This window comes from Aotus nancymaae, unplaced genomic scaffold (assembly GCF_030222135.1).
Source record: "Aotus nancymaae isolate 86718 unplaced genomic scaffold, 86718_ANA_hifiasm-v0.15.2.pri h1tg000059l, whole genome shotgun sequence".
Lineage (NCBI taxonomy): Eukaryota > Metazoa > Chordata > Mammalia > Primates > Aotidae > Aotus > Aotus nancymaae.
Genome location: NW_026988473.1, coordinates 74005252 through 74030457, shown reverse-complemented (window position 1 = coordinate 74030457; position 25206 = coordinate 74005252).

Genomic DNA, 25206 nt, shown 5'->3' with positions numbered 1-25206 from the left:
GTGGATCCACCATTCTGAGGTCTGGAGGGTGGTGGCCCTCTTCTCACAGCTCCACTAGGTGGTGCCCCAGTAGGGACTTTGTGTAGAGGCTCTGACCTCACATATGCTTTCTGCACTGTCCTAGCAGAGGTTGTCTATGAGACCCTGACCTCTGCAGCAAACTTCTGCCTGGACATCCAGGTATTTTCATACGTCCTCTGAAATATACGTGAAGGTTCCCAAACCCCAATTCTTAACTTCTGTGCACTGTCAGACTCAACACCATGTGGAAGCTGCCAAGGCTTGAGGTTTGCACCCACTAAAGCCATGGCCCAAGCTCTACATTGACCCCTCTCAGCAATGGTTAGAGTGGCTGCAATATAGGGCACCAAGTCCCTAGGCTTCAAACAGCACAGGGGCCCTGGGGCCAGCCCAGGAAACCACTTTTTCCTCCTAGGCCTCCAGGCCTTTGATGTGAGGGGTGGCTGTGCAGACCTCTGACAGGCCCCGGAGACGTTTTACCCATTGTATTGGTGATTAACATTCAGCTCCTCATTACTTATGAAAATCCCTGCAGTCAGCTTGAATTTCTCCTCAGAACATTGCATTTTCTTTTCTATCACATTGTCAGGCTGTAAATTTTTTGAACTTTTATGCTCTGCTTCCCTTATAAAACTGAGTGTCTTTAATAGCACCCAAGTCTCCCCTTGAATTCTTTGCTGCTTAGAAATTTATTCTGCCAGATATCCTAAATCACTTCTCTCAAGTTCAAAGTTCCACAAATCTCTAGGGCAGGGGCAAAATGCCACCAGTTTCTTCACTGAAACATAACAAGAGTCACGTTTGCTCCAGTTCCCAACAAGTTCCTCATCCTCATCTGAGACCACCTCAGCCTGGATTTATTGTTCGTATCACTATTAGCATTTTGGGCAAAGCCATTCAAAAAGTCTTTAGGAATTCCAAACTTTCCCACATTTTACTGTCTTCTTCTGAGACCTCCAAACTGTTCCAACATCTGCCCTGCTACTAGTTCCAAAGTCACCGCCACATTTTCAGGCATCTGTTCAGCAACGCCCCACTCTCCTGGTACCACTTTACTGTATTAATCTGTTTTTAGTCTGCTGATAAAGGCATACCCAAGACTGGGCAATTTACACACAAAAAAGAAGTATATTGGACTCAGATTTCCACTTGGCTGGGGATGCCACACAATCATGGCAGAAGGCAAAAGTGCTTCTTGTATGGTAGAAAGAGAGAAAGGCTGGTTCAGGAAAACTTCCATTTATAAAACCATCAGATCTCATAAAACCCATTCACTAATAGGAGAAGAGCATGGGAAAGATCCATGCCCATTATTCAGTCATCCCCACCAGATACCTCTCATAACGCATGGGAATTATGGGAGCTGCAAGATGAGATTTGTGTGGGGACACAGAGCCACACCATATCAGGGAGGTGTCAGGATGAATGTTGGTGGCTTTCCAGACTTTGCTTACTGTAAAAAAAGAATCTTGATTCTAATAATTGGGTAGATTCAACTCTTTACAAATGTTTATATAACAATACCTGGATAGCTTTTTAATTCAACACTTTTTAAAGATAACACAGACACGTTGGAAATCACAAGAAAAGCATTGTATATACCATAGTATTTTAATATATCATCTACCATAGTCATTTTATGAAATAAGGTGTTTTTACTCAGCTTCGAAATTTTCAGTTCTTTTTTCCTAATGGTACTTGAATCAGGGTGCTTAAAAGAACAAGCTCTATGAAGTCTAAAAAGGGACCCATTCTGAGGGGACCAATGTTGCTTGAATCCCCTATAATCTTCTGAGCATCAGAATTATTTTGCTGAACAGCAATAGGTTTTTTCTTTGTTGTGAGCTGTAGTTTTCTGCCTCATTAATCAGAGGGTTCTATGAATATAATTCACCAACCAGCTACACTCGCTTTTTGGAATCTGTATTTTTATGTGCTCAATGCTTGTTAGCCTCAATATTTGTTATTGGAATTATCACCTTTACAAAAATAAAAGGAGGTTTTTTTTGGGGCGGGGAGGAAATCAACCTCCTGATTCAAGCCCAGATTTAAATATAGATCTCCTATTTTCTTAACACCATAGTAGTTCCCTGTAGCATCTGTAAGCATCACTTGGGAATAGAATATATTGGAACATAGCCTTTTTATCACTTAATATGAAATTGATTTAGTTGTTTATTTGTAAATATGACACTGATAGAAAAGAGTGACTTAACCCAACTGAATAGTCTGAATTGAGAAATATGTTTTTTTTAATAGCATTGTACTCCACACAGCAAAAACATTTTAATAAATTTTTGAACTCTGTAACTCAGAAAAAGGGACACGAAGTGTATGACATTAAGTATCTTTCTGTCTAAATTGATTTAGAAACATGGTTCATCCAAAATATGTTCAAATATTCCATGCTGTTAAACTCAGACTTAAAAAAATTGATGACAAATAAAACAAAAATTTTAACTAAGGGCAAGGTCTTTAATTTTAATTTAAGCACATGAGCAGATGTGGCAGGGAGGAGTCTAGACTGGAATAAGTTCCAGACAGAGTGCCTACGTCAATACAAAACCCTTTGAAGAGTTAGTGGCAAGTGAAATTCCAGCACTTGAAAACTGAACATTTTTAATTACTCTAATAAAAAAAATAGCTGACATGGCTGGGATGTTTTCATTATTTTAACACTATTTAAGTAATAAGAACAATGAAGAGATTCAAAATTGGTCAGAGAACAAAAGAATACAAAATTGTTAGTGTTAAAAGTAATTTTGAAAATTTTCTAGTGACGGATGAGGTCTAGAAATAATCTCCTTTCCAATTGTGGGGATGAGGTACTCTAGATTTATTTTAGGTTGCTATATATTTAATGTATAACTTAATTTTAATCCATGAATCAACTTTGAGTTTTTGGTTTACTTATAACAACTATTTTGTAACTATTTTAGGATAAGGTAATATAACACGTATACTAATTACTCATCTTTAGTTTTCTTTATCTTCTCTTTGTATATCACTGTGCCTTACTTAAGCACTTTTAGTGTTTCATGCATCACAATCTCAGCATGATTAATTTGTCCCAAAATATAAAACTTCAATGTTGCTAGTTATTTCATCTTCAATAAAAAATTACATAAGTAAAATATGCATTTGCCTTTTTATGACTGATAATTTTAGATTTTACCTTACCATATTATTGGTTCTCTCATATCAAAAAAATTAAGTAAAGAATAATCCAGAGGGGATACTTTTAAGTTTTGACTTCAAAAATATCACCAACTTTTAAAATATTTTTCATACACACAGATTTGGCTGCTACTACTGAAGCCACCCCCCTGCCTCCCACACATACCTAATGCTTCCTAACCTTTCCTCTGATTGTTCTGACTTTCCTATTCAGAAATAATTTATTCTGAGTCAAGGCATTGTCTTCATGTGGTATCTGCTGTAATGAACATGTGTTTCCTGAGAAAAATGGACATTCTGAGTCATTAGCGTGTAAGTAAAGAAATGAATGTGATTCAAGAAATCCAAGCCTGTGGCCTATGGCATCAGAGTAAGAACTCTCGTGGTTTTCTGTGTCAAGGACTGGGCCTTGTGATATTTTACTTGCTTGAAAAAATATCTTAGTTGGGCTGGAAAGTCCAAGTGGGTCCCACTGCAGGAAGCACTAGGCTATTTGATTATTTAAAAAAAAGGTCCAGAAAGGATAGGGCATAGCAATTACTCTGAAAAAAAAGAGTACAGAATGCTGGGTAAGGGGATGGAGTGCTAACAGAGGCAAGGGCCCTATTTTGCTATTTTGTCACAGGCTGATCATGGCAGATTCTGCTCAATGTCTTCACTTTTGTACCTGGTCTGACCCTCAAACTTCTGCCTGAAGTATTCCCATATCTACAAACACAAACCCTAACAGAGTCTGCTTTTAAAAAAATCTGCTGTAGCTGTATATATATATATATTTTAACCCCATGGCCAAAGATCAGTCCTAAATATCATCATCTATCTCTTACCAGGATTATGCCAGCACAGTCCTCAATGGTCTTCCTGCTTCTGATTTACCAAACATGATCTATTTTTTACACCACTGGCCCTTTAAATTAATAGGTACCTTCAAGTGTAACTCCCAAGAGGATCCACGAGTGTATGAAAAGTTTACCCACTTAAGGTTTTATAAACATAGAAGAAAAATTACATTAGTTATCACTATTTTATATCCATACTGACACTGACCCTGGTCCTCTCACTTTGTTTACCAGGTTTCCCATTAAACAAATACCCTGAAGAGAGGACAGATGTTCAACAACACAGACAGTCACCGTGAAACCCAATGTCCATGTTCTTCTTCCCTTTGGCTGCATTGCGAACAATACAGTATACATGTGTTCTATTAAGTTGTTATGAAGATTGCATTACCTGGTTTTATAAAAAAAAAAAGATGAATCTAAATTGAACAGATAGTTTAAAAAGTATTTTTCTCAGAGCCACTGTTGTATTAATGAAGTAAGTAGAAAGACATCAAGGAAACATCCATGTGAGTGTCCTCCTTACTCCTTGTGGGCTCTTTATCATCTAGATTACAAAATAGAATAAAACAAAGGTAATTTAATCATACCTACATACGAACATACTATAAATGCAGGGACTGTGGTCAAAATAATTTATTAATAGAGATATGTGATCAGAAATATTTAAATAACACATCCGGAGCTTGAGTGACATTCCTAAAACACCATTATGATTATATCATTTATTTGCTTAAAACATTTATATGGTTATCCAGTTTTGGGGATGAAATTCAAATTCTTTGCCCTAGCATTCAAATCATTTTATGGCATGTTCCCTGATTACTTCTCCACATGAATATTTCACTTATTCCTCTAAATATTGCATATTTTGTTATGCCTGCACATCAACTGTTAATGCCCAGCACACCCATTTTCTAACCTTTGGAGGTGGCAAAAAGCTATAGAAAATGCTGTCATTTCTTACACTTATGAAACAGGTACTTTTAGAAATTAACCAGACTGCCAGGCGCGGTGGCTCAAGCCTGTAATCCCAGCACTTTGGGAGGCCGAGGCGGGTGGATCACGAGGTCAAGAGATCAAGACCATCCTGGTCAGCATGATGAAACCCCGTCTCTACTAAAAATACAAAAATTAGCTGGGCACGGTGGCGCGTGCCTGTAGTCCCAGCTACTCAGGAGGCTGAGGCAGGAGAATTGCCTGAACCCAGGAGTCGGAGGTTGCGGTGAGCCAAGATCGCGCCATTGCACTCCAGCCTGGGTAACAAGAGCGAAACTCCGTCTCAAAAAAAAAAAAGAAATTAACCAGACTGTCTAAGCAAAGGTGGTTGGTCTAGTAAAGAGTAATTTTCATGCTATGAATTTCAGCATACAATTGGTAAAATTTTAGCAATAATATTAAGGAATAGGAAGCTAAATGAAGAACTTTCATTACCCTCTACATGCCACGTTCTCCATATTCAATGGTACTATCTCTTCAATGGTACTTCTTCAACAAGTTAATTCTTGTCCCATCCTCAGGCCTCAACCTGAAGGTCAACTTTTTCTAGGAAGCCTTTTCTGACATAAGTTGTCTTTTATGTGTTCTTCTGGCAACCTCTGCTTATCCTCAACAAGGCCCTTGTCTTTTAATGAGGCTGTGAACTTCTTCCTGGCAGTCTACATGTCTAACTCACAATTGTATCTCTAGAACCTAGCACAGCACCTTGAACACAGTGGAAGATTAATTCACATTTATAGAATAGATGAATGAATACAAATTTAGCATGTTCTTTCTCTTAAAAAATAATGCTCTTAATTTCAAGGTTAAATAGAAGTAAATATGATAATCTAGAATATTACGCTTTCTTGCCATTCCCTTTTCCTTCCAAAGTTTTTCCACTTTTAAGCCATCCCTTTTTTGCCTTATAACATTTCTTCTCCCCCAAAAATAGTTCTCAAATCTAACTTTGATTCAGAGGCTAACCTCTGAACTGTAACAAAAGGAGTACTTCTTCCAATTATTATTTGATACAAATAATTTATACGGCATTATCTATTTTCATAGAACTGCATGTGCATTTACTGTCAAGAGAAATATGACAGAGTGAAATGACAGGATTTAGGACAGATGTTGCTGGATATGTGGCTTTTCTCTGTCCGAAGTAGGGCAATGATACTAAAAATAAGCTTCCACATTTGTAAGGACCTTACAGCAGCTTCTTTTAACAAATATCTCATTGAACACTAACCATCATTCCTTGAGGTAAACTAGGAAAATTCTTTATCTTCTTCCTCACCCATACAGATACATATAGGGCACACAAACACAATTTATAGTTGAGAAAAATTAGGGTTAGAATTTAAGCCACTTGGTTGTGTCCACATAAACAGTATGAATGAACACCCTGGGCTTCCTGATAACTAGGTCAGGGTTCATTACTTTGCATTAGACTAGAAAGTTATAGCTCTTCTCTCTTCTGGCTTAAGCAGATTATGTAACTATTACATCTTCCTATCCCATCCACCACATCAGTGCAAGAAAATTAGGACCATACACAGAATAGCCCATGTGAATCACTGCTCTGTAACTTCAGAGAAAATGTGCTCATCAGTGGGAAGCAGCAGTTTTTCCACAATCCTCTGTCCACGCTTAGATATTCTACCACATTAAATGTGAAAGCCTTGATCTACAGAAAAACAGCGGCCCACCTTCTAATTTGTCACAGCCAAACAAGAACAAGCTGTGATATGCTCATTCATTAAAAGCTCTCATTACATTTTAATCATGCCAGAAACTGCACAGAAGTTGTGAATACATCAGTATAGTTATTCATTTGTAATTTCAGAGCCAATTAAAGGAAAACGGAGCGCCCAAATCTACAGTTTAGCCTCTTCTATAGAAGAAAAGAGTCTGAAGTTCTTTTTCATCAACTGAGTCATATTAGCTCTCTTGACTAAAACTCACCATTATATTACTTATTTAAAAATACTGTTATATACAAACATGTCGTCCTAGGTACTGCCCTATTGTTTTTACATATATCTGATTAATTTTTCAAATAATTTTCTGCATCTCTATTTTACAAGTAATAAAATTGAAGCCCAGGCAGGTTGTCCACTGACGTTCAGCTAGGAAGCCATGACGATTCGAGCTCGAATTTTTCTGATATCCAAGTCCATCCTCTTAGGTGCATTAATATTATGTTTTACATGAAATAGGACCATGGACATAATTGCAGTGGAGAAAGGTGTTTGACCCAATAGAGAACTGTAGTTAATAGATTTGTTCACCGTCACATAAAGATAATTGTAAGAAATATCTCCCCTCAAGATTAGCTATGCTTACTTGTGAGTGGACCAAATCACATAAAATGTAATTAACTGTTTTGTTTTACTCCTGCCAGTAGGATCTTCTCCCACAAGGACGCCACCCTTACCAAGCTAGGTCATTCTCTTTGCCAACTGTCCTCAGGTATTTCAGCCCTTCATGTCTCCTGAAAAATTCATCTTTCAGGTTTTATTCAACCGTTGGCTGCAGAGAAGTAGAAGAGGCACTCACTTTCAAAGGATCCTTTCCAGATTTCCAGGGTATAACAGAGACGCTCTTTTCCCAATTCCTTCTGCATCCATCGTCCTGTACACCTTAGTACCATAGGAGCTTCAGTCTAGTCTCTGGAGGTGCTTTCCGCACCTTAATTAAGAATTTTGTGTTAAGATTCTATCTAACACCTGGACCTTTGCAGTCTGATCATATATATTATGCATACCTTTGCATATATATTATGCAAACCCCAAGATTTCCTTTTTCCCTTACCCCATACTTTCCTTATACCTTCCTTCTGAAGTAACAAATCAAGGGGAAAAGCATTAAGAACAGAAATACGTTTTAAAGGCATACGTTAAATAAACGTATTTAAAGAGAAATACGTTTTAAATGATTGACGCCGTCAATCATTCCTGGGCTGGCTCGTCGCAGTTCCCGCCGGGGTTTGGACAAAGGCCCAAAGTTCCAGGGCAGGCCTGCTTCACCCATGGGCATCACCTGCCCCAGCAGGGGCTCAGCCACCTCCCGCTGCCTCAGCTCCTTGGAGGACCCCTGCTCCTCACCACCCAGGCTCGAGCGTTTCCAGGTCAAGGGTAATGGAGCATGGATCAAGTCCCGCATCTCTTCCCGGGTACGGGGGCCCCCTCAGTGAAGGAGTACAGCCGGAGAAGCTCGGGCGCTGGGTGCAGCTCCTCCTCATTTCCGGGAGCCTGTCTGCCCTCCGAGCCCAGGCTCCTCTTCTCCCCACCTGCATGGAGTGGAGAATAGTGTGTCCTCGTTGCAAGGTTCTTGGAATGGACTGCACCAGGACTACAGCATGGTGACCCCTGCGACCCACACATATACCTTTTTAAGAGATTACTTTTTACTTGATTTAAGCAGTTCACTTCTAACTCCTTGGTGCCTTTTGATTTTAGGAACACTTTAATAGTTGAGATCATGTTTCGAGCACATGAATACAACGTGATTTCTCCTGTGGCCACAGTCTTTTGGTAATTTTCACGTATATACGATAGTTGCTCTTCTTAAGTTTTAAAATCTTTAGGTTTAGAACTTCTTAGTGTTCTTCCTCTGTCTTCCAATTTATCTGCTGTTCTCCCACTGGCTATCATCACTATCATCAGTTTGTTTGCCCCAACTGGTCTTGAACTCCTGAGCTCAAGCAATCCACCTGCCTTGGCCTCCAAAAGTGCTGGGAATACAGGCACAAGCCACCACACCTGACCAGGATGCAAAAGTTTGAGGTTGGGTGTTGAAATTGCCCAAAACTGATGGGAGAATAAAGGTGGAGAGATTCCTAATCCTTCAAAAAAAAAAAAAAAATTCAGTGAAGTTTGTTCAACATCCGCAAGGGAATGATTTTTTTCTTTGTTATTTTTGCTTGCTTCTGTCTTATAGATATTTTTCCCTTAAGGTGCTAAAGGAACTAAAATGGCTTCTAAGGTCTGCATCTGTTTACAGAATAGCTGTAGGAGTGAGACACAGAACTATGAAGTCTTATGCTGCTTCTCCAGGCAAGAAGCAGGATTCAGGGAGAGGGCAGAGGTAATAAAAGACAGAAAAAAAGAAAAATAGAAAAAATGGAGAAAAGAAAGGGAGACAAGAAAATGAAACAGATAAATTTCTGAGATTATTAAACGGGAACAGCAAAAAAAAATTGTTTTGTGCCATTTCCTAGACTCTATCTCTATCTGTATCTGTAATTACAAAGTAGAATATTTATTATTTTTCAGATAGAGGTTTAATCACACTAAATATACTGTAAATATATTGTAAACCTAAATAATTATGTATATGTGTGTGTATATACATACACACCATACATATATATGTATATATACACATATACACACACATACACACACACACACACATATATATATATATGTATATATCTCCTGTAGAAAGTAGAGTTTTATATATATATAAAACTCCTTTCTACATTTTGGAAATCCAAAAAAAGAAGTCTTTAGAAAGTTGAAAACAAAAGAATCTCATAGCCAGTAAAATGGAAGACCAAAACCTGATCATGTCAAGGCTTATCTCTAAGTTATTATTCTATGTGGCCACTCTAATTAGTCTATAACATCTGTTTCTATACAGCATAGGGGCATTCTTTTGTTAACTATTAACTTCCTCTTTCACTTTCCACTTCCCCTCAATTTCTTCAACTTAGAAATGATAAGTAAATATCGTTCTTTGTGTCCATATGTACTTGATGTTCAGCTCCTACTTCTGAGGAAGAATATGTGGTATTTGCTTTTCTGTTCCTGTGTTAGTTTTCTTAGGATAATGGCCTCCTGTTCCATCCACGTTGCTGCAAAGAAGGGAACAACAGACACTGGGACCTAACAATAGGATGGGAGGAGGGTGAGGATAGAAAAACTACCTACTGGACACTATGCTTATTATCTGGGTGACAAAATAATCTGTACACCAAATCTCCACAACATGCAATTTATCCATGTAACAAATCTGCACATGTGCCCTGAGGCTATGTTAAAAAATATATACATTAAAAAAATCATTATGTTGGTTGTGTGTGTGTATGTGTGTGTGTGTGTGTGTGTGTGTGTGTGTATGGGAGAGAGAGAAAAAAAAAGAGAGAGATGGGAGTATGGGGAACAGACAGCAGGCATGTCTATATAAATGGGAAATCTTTGGAGATGCTGAGAAAATAGAAGTCATATCAAGGAGTCCAGGACAATGTTTTACGGAGTAAGAGAGCCATGGATAATTAATCAGATGCCTTGGACAATCTGACTCTATTGTAGGAACTGATGGATATTAGGAAGTTATGAGAGCATTTGCAGAGGTTTTTAGCTTCACATATTTTGCCAGCCTCCTATAGAAAAGGAAGAGCCAGAGTTAAAGCAAAATCTCTGTATCGACCAAGGGACCTACTTATGTACTTTCTTTGGTACTCAGTGAACTTTGTTGTCTACCTCCCAGAGAAAAGAATAAAGCATTAGCAAGAAATCTTCACCTACTCCTATTTGGCATTGTTCTACTAAACACGAGAAGAAACCATCTTTCTGTTCAAACCTAATACTATTGCTGATTTTGCATCTTTTCTAAAAGGTGTGAAGTCCATAACCAATCCAGATAAAATTAAAGACATATTTTATTCCATACATTTTCTCTCATTTTTTATGGCAATAAATTTTTTTACAGCAGTATCCCTGTGAAAAAGTGAAACAGTTGCATCTTTCTCTTAATCTCAACCATTCTGATTTTACCTTTTAGGTTGATCATTCAAAAGTGTTTCTGTGGTGACCACAATTTTACAAAGGGCATAAGAAAGTAAATATCATAAACATAAGAGCAATTTGAGTCATCCAGTTTATTTGGCAGAATAGTAAGGCCTGACTGTCTTACCCATTGGGACTATCAATGTTTGGGTTCCTATGTTTCTCTGACTTCCCTTCTTGACATATTCCATTTTTTTGGCTAAAATTCAATATATTACTTCTAATATCTAATTTCAATATTTTTAACTTTATGTGATACGATACATTTTGTTTCCAGTTTTCAAAATGCCTCATCCCCTCTAATTATTTCAAGTCCATTTATTTTATTTGCTTAATTATTTGAGAAACTAGACATTTGGTATTCAATACCAAAATAAAATATATATTCAATGTTCCAAAAAAAACTATTTTTTATCAGAATTGTAGCTCCTTTACCTTATTAATCAATAAATATAATATTATCTAATATACTATATATTTTGCTTAATCATTGTGTCTATTGTCTTACAATAGGCTTACTGAAAGTAGAAAATTTTTAATGAGTTGTCAACTATATTGCTATCTCTAGAGCAAAAAATTGTGCCAGACGCAAAATTAAGTAGCTACTCAATCAATATTGCTTTGATAGCAAAATCGATAATGACTGAGTCCTAACATGTTATATGAATTAATAAGGCACAATCAATGCCATAGATAATTCACATTCATAGCGATGATAGAAGTACATAGAAATGAATACTTATAATTAATATTTATTGAACTTTTTGGCACCTTACTTGTATTTGATAAATTGAAAATTAACTATCCAAACAATAAAATGCTATTTACATTTAATAATGTCAAAGAGCCTTTCAATGACAAACTAATATAATAATAATTATTAATGTTACTGAATTTGGCCTACTGAGCCATAATGGTCACACTCACATGATAGAGAAACCAGGAAATGTAACTTTTAACTGTTGTCATCATTGTGGTTAAAACAGAGCTCATTGCTACCTTCCACAAAAGTGGAATTTTGTTAGTGAGGAAGAAGGGAAGGATGGATACCAAGTGTTCAAACCCTGCCTCCTCCAGAAGTGTTCTCTCGTTACCCCTTCCCATACTGACCATTCCATCTTTTAACATCAATTCTGACTCCATGGTTCATACAGATCACTACTTGATTTCACAATGTCTTGTAAGCACTATTAGTTTTGTGGTGGTTTATTTCCTGAAATAGATATTATGTGAAGCTGTTGCAGAAAGGATGATATTTGAGTTCTGATTTAACTACAAAAGAAAACTCCCATGAAACAAACAGTAGAATGGCATTCTTACCTTGTTAGAATTTCTACTGAAGACATTTGTCTCTAAGGACTCTTACAAAGGGGATGAAACACGTATCCTCACATAACTCACAGAGATGTGGCTAATGGTCCTTTGACACTCTCTTCCTGCTTACAAAATCAAAAGACTAGAAATGCACAATTATTGACTGAAGTAATGAATTGTTAGCCTAGGGGAATGTGCTTTGTAAGTTTTCTTCACTCTCTCATAAGTAGAGAAAGACTCCTCAAAGCAAGTGAGAACCCATGAGAGAGGTCATAACTACTTAAAAAAAAAGAAGAGTTAGGCAATACACTCCCTTCCTAGATGTCTACTTACTCCAATTTTTACAATGTTCCTCATTAAGTGTCTAGAGCAGAACTTAATGCTTTTCCAAGTGAGCGCAACATGTGTCCTCTGCAGTTTGAGGGGCATACATTAACATAAAAGCTGGATTCTATTTTCTTCCTAAAGGATTTTGAAGGAAGAAGCTGGTGGGAAATTCTAGTATTTGTCCTAATAATGACACATGAATTTTTACTATGTGGATACTAGACACTTCTCAAAAGAAGACATTTGCATGGTCAAAAAAAAAAAAAAAACACATATAAAAAAAGCTCAGCATCACTGATCATCAAAGAAATGCAAATCAAAACAACAATGAGATCCCATCTCATGCCTGTCAGAATGGCAATTATTAAAACGTCAGAAAACAATAGATGTTGGAAAGGCTGTGGAGAAATAGGAATGCTTTTACACTGTTGGTAGGAATGTAAATTAGTTCAATCATTGTGGAAGATAGTATGCCAATTCCTCAAGGATCTAGAAGAAAATGTATCTAGAGAAATCCTCAAGGATCTAAAATGAGAAATACCATTTGACTCAGCAATCCCATTACTGAGTATGTACCCAAAGTAATATATATAATTCTACTACAAAGACACATGCACACGTATATTTATTGCAGCAGTATTTACAATAGCAAAGACATGGAACCAACACAAATGCCCATTAAGGATAAAGAAAATGTGGTGCATATACACTGCAGAATACTATGCAGCCATAAAAAGAAAGGAGATCATGTCCTTTTCAGGGACATGGATGAAACTGGAAGCCATCATCCTCAGCAAACTAACACAGGAACAGAAAACCAAACACTGCATGTTGTCACTCACAAGTAGGAGTTGAACATTGAGAATACATGGGCACAGAGAGGAGAACAACACATACTAGGGCCTGTTGGGGGTGGGAGTTGAGGGTAGAAAACTCAGAGGTCAATAGGCGCAGCAAATCGCAATGACACATATATACCTATGTAACAAATCTGCATTTTCTGCACATGTATTGTGTGTGTGTGCGTGTGTTTTAGGAAGAAATTAAAAAAAAAAAAACAGTGACTAGGTTTACACCATCTTGATACTACCTACACAAGAGGGCGGGCACTACTGACTTAAAATTGAAGTTTTGATTTGAGTTGAAATAGAATTTTAGTATCTATAAATGGCTTTCAATAAGGAAAATGAGACTGTTGTTATGATTAAAAAAAATAAGAAAGCAATGAGAACTACCTGAGCTATAGTCAATGTAGGGAAGGATTATTCAACAGTAATGAAGGGCTATTCAAAGGACTGTTTATGAAATTAATTGTGGGCAAAAAATGAAAGGTCTTCTATTTCTACCTAATTGAGTTTCATCTTTTCAAAAATGGCTACCTCTATAAATGAAAAATTGAGAACTATTTGCTTGCCATAAGAATAAGGTTTTTAGGCATGCCCAAGAATATGCTTTCGTTTGTATGTCTTCTGCTCATTAGCGGGGCCGTCTTCCATTTCATCTCCTCCTACTTGTTTATCTCCCACGGTTTACCTGAAACACTACTTTATCCCTGAAGGGGTGTTTGATTTCTACGACTCCCCACCTCCAAGGCTTTAGTTGTGGTATCCATCTCCTCCTTTACAAACACTTATTAAGCACTTACTTTTATAACCTCCTTGATATTTACCATAAAAATTAAAAAGAAGTAAATGTCATTAAGAAGCTTATTGTTGAATGGAGCAACAGTCACAGAAACAAATCATTTCAGTGTAGTGTATAGGTGAACGCATACAAAGTGGAAACCCAAAGCAGTTCTTCTTTTCCGTAGGCCGAAGGACAACAAGAAGTCAGCATTAAAGAAAGCTTCAGAGAGAAGGAGATACTCGAAGTGGGGTCTGAAGGACACTTTTGGCTAATCATATCTATTTTCTTGCTCTAATTTAGATAATTTATTAGATAAAAGACAACTTCTGTCCATCTAAAACTTAAAATAGGAATCGAATATGGTTATATGAAAAGCCTATAATAATCCAATGACATGAAATACAAATTTTCAGAGGTATAGAATCTGTGAGGAAACAAGTAATTTAGTAGCATAACAGAAGGAAATGAGACATGAGAGTTGAAACTAAACTACATTAATTCCAGAACATGGGAGTTAAATTCTGGAAACTATTTTGGCTACAGATCTTAGAGTGGTCTTGAATACAGAACCTCACTCTAGCTTCGATTCTTACACAGCCTAGCATTTTCCCTCTCCTCTTCTCGAGTATTATTTGAGATGTCTCTTAAGTTCTTCACAGTCAATGCCACCTTCTTTTGCCATATTATATGGATTTCTGTGGCTTGTGAATAAAACATGGTAACAGATATGTAAATATATAAATTAAAAGTTGCATATGAAAAATGTTATTAATGTTATTAGTAGAGATAAAAGCATACCTTAGTGAAAGAAGAGAAGGCTAACATACTTTAAGTATCTTGAGGACAAATAGCATCTTTTTTGTCTTTACTTTTATGACCTATATGTGTAGAAAATTATCTTGCAAATTATTTTTACTAATGTTTACAAGAGTTTCTGTAAAATTAATTATTAGTATACACTTTTATGACCACGTACTATAGAGAAGGTGAGGATATAACACTTAATAAGACAGAATCATTGTTTTTAAAAAACTTACTATCTTTTAGGAAAGAGAAACACCAAATAGATAATATTAATGCAGGGCAAACACAGAGATAGCAGCAAAATTCAAATAATTTAACATCTGTGAAAAAGAAATGTTTGCTACATAAACGTAAAGGAACATATTAAAAGACTTCTTTATATATTTAATCTTGATTTATTTCATTTCTATTTCTCAAGAGTTGTCCTCACTTACACTTTTAAAATGGGTTTATCTTCTCAAAGATCAAGTCATGAAGTCCCAACTAGCAGCTGTAAAATTTTGTGAACAATATATTGGATGAGGGACAGAGAATTTGAATTTCTGTAATACACATATGTAACAATAACAAACTGGTAAGTAACTTTCTATCTGAGATCAACCAAACCTTATCAATGAAGAAGAAATGCATCAGACTTCTGTTTCCCCCTCCTACTTGCTCCTATGGTCCCACAGTGTGGAAATCAAACTGAACATGCAGTTTCATAATGACTATGAAATCATTTACACAGTTGTATCAATATTCAGAGTAGACACAGATAGAGTAAAAACTCTGACCTCAATTGGAGTCTTCTTATGGGAATGTAATACATGCACTTATATTGCCTTGGTTTTAATTTTAATAACTCAGAATAGCATAACTGCTTTACATGGGCTGTATTAGAAAATCTTGAAACTAGAGGACTTGAATAAGTGATTTTAAAGTCCCATTTTAGCACTAAATAAACTTACAAATCTTAGTTATTATTTCTCAAACTAGATTTTTGAGAAGCCCCAGAGGCGACTGGATATTTTTTAGAAAATGCTTAGAAGGTATTTTCTTTCTTAAAAACCCAGAACCAGTTGGCAATAACCTTTCTTGATTTTCAGCTTTTTATAGTAGTAGGTATTTCTGCATAAATTTATAAATTTAAAGTTATCATATAAACTCCAAATATTTTACTCATTAAATTGGAGCATGAAAGAGCATTCAAGGATAAAATTTCTCTAAAATTAGCTGAAAAACAAGGTCATCCTTGTTTTTAACTTTATTGAAAAACTTTTAATTTATCAAAGGAAGTTTAACACAGAGAAAAATAGATGTCAGCAGGTTAAGAGGCTACCATTTCATTAACAGATTTATCTTTGTATGATACTGGGAAGGAGTAATCACTGTCTTGTGTTTGTTTTGTTTTTCTTTTATGTAAAATATAATTTTAAAATTACTTATACTGCTAACCTAATTTGTTAGGTGGATAGATCCTTCAAAGTCCAAACATATAACAGCTCAGGAAGATAAAAGGCAAATGAAGTATATGGAACATTAAAAAAATTTTGAATATCTTGAAAGCTCTTTTTAACCCTAAAGTTTTAGTAAACTTCCCTGTACTTTTATAAATTTGGGGAAAACAGTTATTTCTCATGCAAGTCAATGAAGCTCATTATAAGGCTCATTAAAGTAAAAATCAGATGATAAAAGACCATTGAGACATTTATAATTATGATATTATATATCAAGCCATTACCAATAATGTCAAGTGTTAGAGCTCTTTTTACTTATAAAAAGAACTCAGAATACTACTGTGAAAACCTTACTTTGAGATCATGTGAGTCAATACTTCTTAATAAATTCCCCTTCATATACACATTTCAGACATAAAATGATTATTTTCCTCTTTTCTACCTTGTAAATCCATGTCCATACATTTGAAGTAAAGTGTTACAAATCAGGTATGCAATTGCTTTGATGTCTTTGAATTTCTTTGTAAAGTACAAAAGTTAAATTCTTTAAAACCTATGTGACCTATATAAAACATTTTGAAATTTAGAGGAATCAGAGAAAGAATTCTTTGACATAGAAAATTGTTCTATATCCTTGGGTGAACCACAGAAACTCTGTTTCCTCATCAGAGAAAAGTTGTACATTTATCAGACAGAAGTTATTTATAGATTTCCTTTTTCTGAGTATCTCTCAAGAATTGATAGCCTTCTTGCAAGGGTCAAACATTACATTTAGCTTTTCTTAGAAATCTTAGCTTTTCTAACTTCCACAATCTAATTGTGTCAGCAGAATTTCAACTCACTGGAATCAGAACTTTTTGTTGTTGTTATTATTGTTGATTGCTACAATTCTGTAGCATTCTCTGTCTCTTCTGAGTATAATTTGGTACATACCTTCAAACTATATATCAAACAGATATTCAGTGAGATATTCCCATATCAAACTGCTGAAGCTCTCAACCTTGGTGTTGGATATAATAGGAAGAAGTAAGCTCCAATTGGAAGCTATGATATGAAACTAGTCCTCATTTAAGTTCTTACCTGAAATTTGCAATACCTGTAAGAGTTAAAGAACACCTAAAAAGACAAATTATTTTAAAATGGCTGTCCTAATAGACTGGCAAAAGCAATAATAATAATAATAAGTAAAAAATAATAATAAGTAAAAAACAATCTATCAAAATGACACAAATAGTCACCTCAAAGTAATACGAGCTCACAATCAAACACATGAAGAAAAAGAGTACCACAAGTAAAAAAGAGCAGAAACAGCAGACACAGAATATGGGCCATGAATATTTTGGATACTGAAATGATCAGATAAAAGATAAAAACAGGTATGTTTTGTGATGGTTAACATTGAGTGTCAACTTGACTGGATTGAAGGATGCAAATTATTGTTCCTGGGTGTGTCTGTGACGGTGTTAACAAAGCAAATTAACATTTGAGTTAGCGAAATGGGAAAGGCAGACTCACCCTCAATCTGGGTGGGCACAATCCAATCAGCTGCCCGCACTGACAGATGAAAGCAGACAGAAGAAAGTGAAATGACTAGACTGGCTTAGCCTTTCAGCCTGCATCTTTCTTCTGTCCTAGATGTTTCCTGCCCTTGAACATTGGACTCCAAGTTCTTCAGCTTTGGGATTTGGACTGGCTTTCTTGCTCCTCAGCTTGCAGATAGCCTCAAATTTTCTAAGATTGCCCTGAGTGAGAGTCTTATATTCTATAGAGAAAGAGCTAAAATTGTGGAAAAATAGACACAGGCTCTTATCACACAAGTGGCTGACCTTCAATGAAAGGTGCATGCACAGCCTTGCCAAGTATCTACTGTTAAAGTGAGGGCATTGATTGGAAAAGAATAGGACTCTGCAAGGTGGCATAAGGACATATGGGATGACCCTCAAAAAGCTGGAGGCACTGAGCTTGTAAACTCTGATGAACCTTTTTTTTTTTTGCCAGAAGAAACAGCTTCCCCATCCCCAGGGATGGCAACATCCCCTCCCTGACACATGCTGCCATCAGCCTTTCCACATTTGTCTGAGGAGATAAACCCTGCACTGCCTGAGACAACAGTGATGAGCTCCCTTAAGGCAGTTGCCAGGCAAGATGATGTTGATTCTCCTCAAGACCCACCCCCTGTTTGCTTGTAGACCTATAAGTAGAATAAAGTCCTGGCAGGCCACGAAAGGTAAGGTTCAGAGTCTGACCCACAACGAGGTATGCTACACTTCAAAAGAACTGCTTGTGTTTTCTAATTTATATAAGCAGAAATGTGAAGAACAGGCATGGGAATGAATAGGAAGGGTGTGAGATAATGGTAGAAGGAAGGAACATAGAGTTGGATCAGGCTGAATTTATTGATTTGGGCTCAAAAAGAGATTCTGAGTTTAACGTTGCAGCTCATGACCAGTTGTAAAAATAAGGATTGCTATTTTCATGAGTGTTTCCTCATTTAGTGAAGAACATATTTGAGCATGTATACACTTATACTAAAAAACAAAGGTCACTTTATTTCCTTTTACCTTTATCATGTGACATAGATTTATTGATTTCATATCAGCATTTAAGTGCCATTAACTTTATGTAATAGCATTTGGGTTGGGGATTGGTGTGTTTCTGGTTGTACAAAGGATAGTTGTATTCAGTTAGGTGTAATTATGACATTATTATCTTTATTTGAAGATTATGTATGATTTCAGGAGATGTATATGGATATAAAGTATTATTCTTGGGTGTGTCTGTGAGGGTGTTGCCAAAGCAGATTAACATTTGAGTCAGTGGACTGGGAATGGTAGACTCACCCTCAACCTGGATGAGCACAATCCAATCAGTTGCTAGCACTGCCAGAATTAAAGCAGGCAGAAGAACCTGAAAAGACAAGACTGACTTAACCTCCCATCTTACATCTTGCTTCTGTGCTCAATGCTTCCTGCCCTCAAACACTGGACTCCCGGTTCTTCACCTCTGGGACTCAGACTGGCTCCCTTGCTCCTCAGCTTGCAGATGGCCCATTGTGGGACTTCACCTTGTGATCATGTGAGTCAATACTCCTTAATAAACTCCCCTCTACATATACATCTATCCTATTAGTTCTGTCCTTCTAGAGAACCTTGACTAATACAGCTTAATAGGTCTAGATAAATGTAAAAGTAATAAAAGACATGAATATGATCCAAGAAAGTACCAAAATGACTGAGCAAATTCAAAAACAATTTCCAAAGTAAAATAAATGAAAAAAAGAAAATTTAAAATTTAAAATGATATGGATAGTTTAAAAACCAATTTGATTTCTCTGAAGGGTGAAATATTTATCTAGAAAATATAGCATAATAAATTTCTTAGAATATATGGCAGAAATATGAAGTGTTTAAAATTGTTCCAAAATAAAAGTAGAAGTAGGAGACATGGGGAAAAGAGTACAAAGGCTCCCTGTATATTCAGTTGGAGATCTAACTGGAATAAAAGAGAGAGGAAGATACACAATAATTTAAAAAGTAAAGGGTGATAATTTGCTGGAAATCATAAAGCATTAATAATGAAAACCAAATAACATAACAAATTTTAAGTCTATAATTGATACAGAGTGCCTGTATGTGTGTGTGTATGTGTTTTTATGTTTGTGCATTAAGCTGTAGCATAACAAAAACAACAGTAAGGACTTAAAAACATAAGAAAGATAATTTAGCTGAATTCTCAAAGGTAACAATAAAAACTAAAAAGAGAGAAATAATATTTTCTGGTACTAAAAGTAAATGTGTCAACTTAAAATTGTATAACAGCAAAGCTAACTTTTAAGAAGATGCATAAAATAAAGACATCTTCAAGTAGTAAAAAGCTGAGTGTTTATAATCAATCAATCATCACTAAGGGAATGTCTAATAAATGTATTCATCCAAAAAGATGAGGACCAAAGTCAGACATTCTTAGAAGCTAAATTATTGCTAAGAAACAACAACAAAAATTGATAAATGTATGAGTAAATATAAATAAATACTGCCTGTATAAAATAATAATAATAATATTTTTTAAGATTTAATGAGAAAGTTAAAATACTGGATAATTTTTAGTAATGTAGAGAGCAGAGTGAAAGTGTACTCATTTCCATATAATGAATTGTATAAAAGTAAAGAAATTTAAATACCTTTAGAATTTTTAATCATTCAAAATGAAACATCTAGTATAACTAACAATTAAATAGAAAAATAATGTAATTATATAACTTTAAGATTGTAAGTGGGTAAAAAATTATAAAAAGGCTGCCTGTCTGCCCAAGAATAAGAAAAAAATTTATCATCCAAAAGATGGCAAAATAAGACAAAATAAAAACGGAAAAAATGAATAAATTAAAAGTAAAAACTAAAGTGGTAAAAACAAATCAACATATATCAGTATTAAAAAGTAAAAATCAACTAACCACTCTAGTTAAAAGGTATCAATGATCAAACTCCATGGAAGCTAAGTTTTACCAAGAAGAAACACTGATATTGAGTTTGTCATGAAGAATTTTTATTACGGGCAGTTCTTGGGGACAAGAACACTAGAAGGGAAAGAAGAAGCAGGACTGGGCACAACAAAGAATTTCAATGCAGGGGCAACGACAGCCTTGGCTAACCCTATGGGGAGCTCTGGAACTAGAAAAGCCCTTTTGGGTTTTCATAAGTTGAGTTATGATGTCCAAATTTGTACCATCAGTCAGTGGATCAAGGCCATCCTGGAAGAGGAATAAACTTATGTTCATTGCAACTTAAAGAGGCTGATAATATGGGTGTTTAATTTTAGGATATTATTAATTTTCTAATTATGATTTTTACCTAGAATCTAGAAAAAGAGAAGAGAAAAAACACAAAGCAGCAGAAAGAAGAAAATAATAAGTGTAAAGGCAGAAACCAATGAAATTAAAAACAGAGAAAATTTTAATAGACAATCAATGAAACATAGAACTTGTTTTTTGAAAAAAATCAATAAAATTGACAAGCTTCCACTAAGACTGACAAAGAAGAGAAGATAGAAGATACAAATTACTGATATCAAACATGAAACAGGGGCTATCACTACAAATGCTGAAGAATTTGAAAGAATAATAAATACTATGAACAACTATACCCATATAAATTTGACCAATTAAGAATGTATGTTATTGGTGGAAGAACAGAAACATTAATCAATGGAACAAAATAACGAACCTAGAAAAGGAACCACAAAAATTTGCTCAAAGCTGGTTTTGGATAAAGCTGCAGAAGCAATTCAATGGAGAAAGAATAGCCTTTTCAGCCAGTAGTGCTGAAGCAATTAGATATCCTTTGGAGGACTGGGCAGGGAGCAGGGAGAAGAACTCAACCTGTTTCACATCTTATACAAAAATTAACTCTCACTGAAACACAGATTTACATGTAAATTGAAAAGCTATAATGTAAAAAAAATATAGACAAAACTCTTCAGAATCTAGAACTAGGCAAAGAGTTCTAAACTTGACACCAAATGTATGATCAATCGAAGAAACAAAATCAAATACACCGGACTGATCAAGTAAAAAAGAAAGACTTGGATACTGAAAAGACTCTGTAAAGAGGATTGAAAAAACAAGCCACAGAGTGGGAGAAAATATTTGCAAACTACATCTGACAATGAACTATTTTATAGAATTTATAAAGGACTCTCAAATCTCAAGAGTAAACATTAATATTAATAATAATAATAAATCCAGTTAGAAAATGTTCAAAGATGTGGACAGTCATTTCACCAAAGATGACATACACATAACAAATAAGCACATAAACAGATGTTTAGCACCCCGAACCGGAGAGTACAAATTAAAATGACAGTGAGATATCACCACGTACATATCAACATGGCTGAATTAAAAATGGTGACAACACCAAATGTTGGCAACAATGAACATCACTCATTAGTTGCTGCTGGGATTAAAACTCTGGATAAATGGTTTGATTTTTTTCTTAAACTAGCTAAAACATGCATCTAACATACAGCCCAGTAATTGTTCTACTAGGCATTTGTCCCAGAGAAATTAACATTTTTGTTCACATAAAAACCTATATATTCATATTCACTGCAGCTTTATTTGAAATAGTCAAAAATGAGCAACAACTAGATTTCCTTTCTGAAGTGAATGGTTAAAAAACTGTGGTACATTTGTGTCACAAAATACTACTTAACAATATAAAGACATGAATTACTTGTATACCAAACAACTTGAATGAATATCTTGAGAATTATGCTGAGTGAAAAAGCCAATCCCAAAGTTTACCTACTGTATCATTCCATTTATATTACATTCTTGAAATGACAAAGTTATAGAATTAAATACAAGATTACTGTTTTCCAAAGGTTAGAAATGAGAACAAGTGAGTATAGAGGATATAAGGAAGGGGTGTGGCTATCATAGGGCAATATGCGTGAAGGCAGAGTATCGCCTCCTCCAACCCCCACCAAAAGATATCCACGTCCTAATCTTCAAAAATTGTGAATATATTATGTTACTTCGTAAGGAATAATTAATAGTGCAAATAAAATTAAAGTTGCTAATTAACTGACCTTAAATGGAAGAGATGATCTGGTATTGCCTGAGTGGGTCCAATGTAGTCACGAGGGGCTTTTAAAGAGTGTGGAAGATCAATACTGAACACGCAGCGTCACAGCGATAGAGTGTGAGAAAGATTCTACAGGACACGGCTGGCTTTGAATGTGGAAGGTGTCCAAGAGCTAAGGAATGCAGGCAGCTTGGAGAAGCTAGAAAAGTTAAGAATACGGATTTTTCTCTAGAGATTCCAGAAAAATACATAACCTCACTAACACTTTTCTTTTAGCCCAATGAGACCCATCTCAGATAACGGACTACTAGAATCGTAGGATAGTAGATTTGTATTTTAAGCCGTTAAGTCGTGGTAATTTTTTTAAAGCAGCTATAGAACAGAATTACAGAAGGATCCTGGTAGGGATGGGAATATTCCATATCTTGACTGTTTTGGAAGTGCTGGAAGATGTACTGTCGGGGAAAACTAGGTAAAGAGTGAATAAGATTTTGCTGTATTACTTCTTATAACTACATGTGAATCTATAGTTGCTTAAAAATAATGTTAAAAGTATATAATTATTATATATAAAATATACAATTATTTATATAAAATATATAATATATAAATACATGTTTTAAAATATATATTAGGGAATATGTAATAAATATATACATATACATTTATTCACATATATGTATAAATATATGTATATATGCACATATAATGCATATAAATATATGTATACATAATATAAAAGATATATGTATGTCAATAAATATGTATATTTGTGCAGGTTTCTCACATAAGTAAACTAACCTATGTATACATGTATATACATATATTTAAATGTTAAACACATTTAAATATTAAACTAACCGATGTATATGTGTGTATACATATATTTATATATGTGTATAAATATATGTATATACACATATATTTATATATATGTATATTTTATATTCCTTAATGATTTGGAATATATTTAACTTTAGACTTTTATTTATATTGTGCCTAAGAGTTTAAACACTTTATATTTTCTTAGAAATCATTTTCTGAAGCTTGTGACTTAATATGAATCACAACATTATGTCAATCATAGTCTTGATGTTAAAACATTTTCCGAACAATGATTCCAATTTAATAAATTAATACTGTCCTGTTTTAATAAAAAAATTATCACTACACGTATATTTTCATAACTGTATTTTATAGAGAGAAGTACTGTAATTTATGGGAGAAGTAAGTTCTGGAATTGTATAACTTTTAACTTTTAAGTTTAGGGGTGTATGTGCAGGTTTCTTACATAGGTAAACGTGTTATAGGAGTTTGTTGTACAGATTATTTTATCACCCCAGTATTAAATGTAGTACCCATTAAGTTATTTTTCCTGATCCTTTCCCTCCTCCAAACCTCCACTCTCCAAAAGGCTCCAATGTGTGTCATTCCTCTCTACATGTCCATTTGTCCATCATTAGGCTCATATTTACAAGTGAGAGCATGCATTATTTGGTTTTCTATTCCTGTGTTAGTTTGCAAAAGATTCTTTCCTAATTTACCTTTTTTTTTTTATATATATAATAACAAGACCAAGTGATTTAGGGCATTTAGTAAGTGACTTTTGACTTCATGACAGGTGATATGTTTGGGGTAGATCTCTACAAATGTTCTGAAGGAACAGGATTCTCTGTGTTTATTTTCTGCCATTTTTGAATGCTTCTGATTTACAGAGAAAGTTCATTTTTTTTCTGGCAGCGTTCAGCTTCTTCAGAGATCAAGTAAAACCTACTTCCTAGTAGAAAGAAGGTAAATTGTGGGTTACCTTCGGGGAGACTACAGGCACCTGAGACTCACATACTTTTCTAAATATCCAATATCATTTTAGAAAATAAAACATATCCATATAACTTTAATTCTAATTTGCAGAGCTACAAATTAGATTTTAAGCCTTTTCAAAGATACAGGTGGAAATCATTAAAGTTCCCTTTGAGAAAGGAAAAACACAATGAACAGTAATTTGATTTCTAGATTCTCTTCATGAATTCATGGGGTGTTCGAAGCCATTACATTTTACAGGATGGTACCATTCCATAGGGCGTTATTATTCTGTATTCGAAACTAGAAATAGTACATGAAAATCAGTTCTTTGACTTTTGAGACAAGGGTGCGGAAGCTTGCATAAGAGAGAATCCAACTGAAATGTAATTACTTCTCCTCTTTTTCCAAAGATTATGCTGAGAAAACAAATTCAGTAAGACGGAGAAACCCAGATAAAATGAGAGTTTCTCATCCTGAGGGCATTGTCTACTGG